We start from the raw sequence: 3,885 nt of genomic DNA, 5'->3' as shown, positions 1-3,885 counted from the left end.
CAAGCAGAGTCCAATTCTATTTGACCCTTCACCCTCCGCCAGAGCTCGATCTTGCATCTGGTTCCTCAATATCCTGAAAGCAGTCAGCAGATGACCTACCGTGGATTCACTTAGCCAGCTTTAGACCTCTGTATCCACCAGCCTGTGCCCCCTGCTTCATCACACTGCTTCCTGTTCATCAACTTCCACGAGTCAGGAGAAGCCTGACTTGAACAAGACTGATTTACCTTTCTCTGCAGTTGTGTAAGTCGCTTCCTGATATCAATCCAGCTATACACAACACATACAAGTGCCATTGATTTTGCTTCTCTAGAGAAACGAACCTCAGACAACCCTAAAGCCAGACTCAAACTCAGTGCTGCTGTGTTTAGTCTGATTCATGATAGTCCTATTGGGCAGTGTAGCCCTGCCCTTTTGATTGTCTGAGACTTCCCATCCTTCCAGGAGAGTCCAGCCTTTTCTTTCTCCCACAGAGGGGTGGTTGGGGTTTGAATCACTGACCTTGTAGTTAGCAGATGAACGTGTAACCCACTCTGCCACCAGGGCTCCTTGAAGAAAATGGGGATCAACTGGACCTTGAAGGAACTGGAAAGGTACTAGGTATTAAAAGTTCCAGTCTCTCCATTTTTTCCTTGAGTCCTTATTATAGTTACATCCACTTTTCATGGGGAAATGTCTCTTCTTGATTATTTGCTAACTTTCCTGTAGGTAAAGTGGTAGCCAACTCCTTGTCTTTATCATTTCTCTGTTTTACTGTACCTTTCTGTTTTACTGTACAGCACAACTACCTGGACCTTTTCTCTGCAACTCTGTTCATTATTACTGAGGACGAGAGTAAGAGGCATTATCTCAGTCAGTGAGTTTATTTCAGTGATGAACTAAATAACCCTGATCTGATCAAGATCGCACACAGTGGGATAAGTAAATTACAACATCCATTTCAAATGAAGGCCTGTGCACAGAGCAGACACTCATAATTAAGTGGAGAAGATGGTAAGGCCTCTGTTACATCAGTTTGAACCTGTCTTACAAACTCCAGCTATATTCATATTTTCCCAGGGCCTTTGCTTACAATATAGTCTATTTAAATGTTCTTCTTCTGAGCTTTCAGAACATCTTGCTCCAACCTCAACCAAACCAAACCAACTGCTTTCCAATCAGTTCCAATTCAGAGAAAAATGATAGGACAGCATAGAAATGCCCCAGGGGGGTTTCAAGATCTTAAATCTTTATAGAAAAAGACGGCCTTATCTTTCTCCCATGATGCAGCTGGAAGGTTGTTACTTCAACCTCTTGGTTAGCTGCTGAGGACTTTAGGAAATGCACCAACAGGCACAGTATGGTTCGATGCATTAAAAATAAAATCTCAACTTTATCATTTGGTTTCTTCCAAATTCACAGGAAATAATGTGTCCAAAATGTGCTTAATTAAAGGGTGAATTAGTGAACAAATGACTGACATGGACTCTTAGGCACAAATAAAGGCAGAATTTATTGGGGAGATGAGCAATATGGTTAAGTATTTGTAAAATATCCAAATTAAACAAAGTTGAATAGTTGTGAATGTCCCTTTGTAAATTATTTTTATGCGTGCATGTCCCACTTAACTTTTATACATGTTTATTGGCATATCCTTCACATACCATGCAATTTTAATCATTCAATTGCATTAAGAAGAGCTGTGTAGTCATCACCACCATCAATTTCAAAACATTTTTTCCTCATGCCCATTGCAGTTACCTCTCCATTCTCCGCTGCCATGCCCCTAGGTAATTAATTATTAATCGAGTTCATTTCCCTATAAATTTACCTATCATAGATTTCATTTCTAGAACATCATTCAAAGCATAAACAGGAATCAGACAAGGAACAACAATGATTAGACAAAACATAGAAGAACTTCAATTAAAAAGAAAACAGAAAACTTTAAAAACTTAACTTTAACATGGATCAAAAGATAAGTATTACATTTTAACCTAATTACAGCTGTCGTAATTGATTTGCAATGCTCTTTGTATAACATCAAGGCTATTCACATACCTAGATTGTTGTCAGAGTGGATTGATGAGAGATTTAACCCTTGTGGATCCTGCAAATGGGTTTTAGGCTTCCACAGTCACCTGTAGCTTTCTGCAAACCAAGTCTTCACAATTTAACCTCTGATACCATTCACTACTTCAGATTTTTTTTTTCAATTGTAACAAGAAGCATATATTTTATTTTCTGCTTGAACTCCTCATTGTACTCAATTAAAAATAACATTTAAACCAATTAAAGTGTGGCTTTGGAATGTCCTCAACCATCACTAACATCCAAGTCCGGGCAGTTAAGAGTTAAAAGAAAATTCCATCCAAGTTGCTGAAGACTCTTCACTTGGGATTTCTTGGGATCTTATTTTCTCTCCTCCATCCGTGGATTAGTTCTGCACCCTAGAAATATTTCAACTATAGGTAAAAGTTTGTCCAATATCCACTCTAAACACATCAGGTTAACAGCTAAGAATGTTACTTGTGCCAGTCAGAATCTGATACCAATTAAATGGTGACAGCTTTGCCAGTAAACAAGAATATACTCTTCCAGGCCTAGGAAGGGAGACTGCCACAGCCGACAGGTCCCAAAGATACATGGACCACTATTTCAGATTTGTATTTTATTATTTACAATTCTTCCCTGGTTGTCTAGTGGTGAAGTGCTGGGCTACAAACTGCATGGTTGGCAGTTCAAACCCACCAGTAGCTCCGTGGGAGAAAAACTAGGCTTTCCACTCCTGTAAACAGTTACAGTCTCAAAAACGCACAAAGAGTTGCTGTAAGTTGGCATTGACTCAATGGCAGTAAGATAAGAAATTTAAGAAGATGTAAATGAATGCAGTTAGAAACCACATTTAAGGAATAGAAGGCTGAATCTTGCTACATCCATTCTCCCTAAGTTAATCACTGCACTCAAGAAAATCCCATTTAAAAGTCCACCTGATTATTTTGTAAATTTGAAAGCGATTTGTAAAGTTTATATAAAAAGGCAAAGAAATAAGAATAGTTAAAAGAGTTCGGAGATGAGAATAGTTAGTGAACTCATGCTATCTGATTTCAGTGCTTATTATAAAGCTACAATAATAGACCGAGTAATATTGGCAAAAAGTATGCATGTTGATTCATGGTAAAAAGAAATAGGCAGGCAAATATGTTAGTTATGTAACAGTATGGATAAATCTTAAATGCATTTTACTGAGAAAAAGAATTATCACTTTAAAGCCTAAATGTTCTATTGACTCATTTATACAACATTCTGAGAAAAGCAAAATTATAGTTGTTACTAAGGCTTGGGGTTGAAGAAAGGGACAAAGGAATATTAGAGAGATGTTTTGTTTTTTGTATCACTGTGGTGACGGCTCCATGAGTCCATGCAGCTCTCAGAACTCCCCGATCTCTACACCACCAAGACTAATTTTCACTATAATTTAATTGTTCATAAAAATTGTCCCAATGGTCCATAGAGATTTCTTTTAAAGTCCTAACACAAAAATAAGTAAATATCTGATTCAAATAGGAGTAAGTCAGTATGACATCAGAAACTTTCTAAGCATCAAAATTGAGAAATTTTGAATTTTGATCTGAAAAAAATAGCTAAGCTATTAGAAGAGATAAAAACATAAAAAATGTTTGGCTAAAAATGACTTAATATATCTCTCTGTTTATCAAATATAGCAGAATTAGAGTTGTGATTTATGACAGAAATATAGTTAATGTGGATTAATTTAATGATCTAGCTAAATATCACTTGTGATATTTATTCATGTTAGATTAAAAAATTCCAATCTTTCAAATCAGTCACAAGCACTATAATAGGTTATTGCCTATGTAAGGATCAAATAGGTCAAAACTTTGG

At 36.8% G+C, this 3,885-nt stretch overlaps 1 non-coding gene across 1 annotated transcript; it reads right to left on the bottom strand.

Moving 5' to 3' along the window:
- Nucleotides 1-2,499: 2,499 nt before the first annotated feature.
- LOC115874007 lies at nt 2,500-2,630 on the bottom strand. Its single transcript, XR_004048749.1, has one exon. It is a non-coding gene; the product is annotated as a small nucleolar RNA SNORA24 (small nucleolar RNA).
- Nucleotides 2,631-3,885: the final 1,255 nt, after the last annotated feature.

This window comes from Echinops telfairi, unplaced genomic scaffold (genome assembly GCF_000313985.2).
Source record: "Echinops telfairi isolate 266 unplaced genomic scaffold, ASM31398v2 ScPeMD7_7473;HRSCAF=8511, whole genome shotgun sequence".
In the NCBI taxonomy this organism is placed as follows: Eukaryota; Metazoa; Chordata; class Mammalia; order Afrosoricida; family Tenrecidae; genus Echinops; species Echinops telfairi.
Note: the sequence above shows the minus strand (reverse complement) of the source record. Positions and strands in the feature narration are given on the sequence as shown.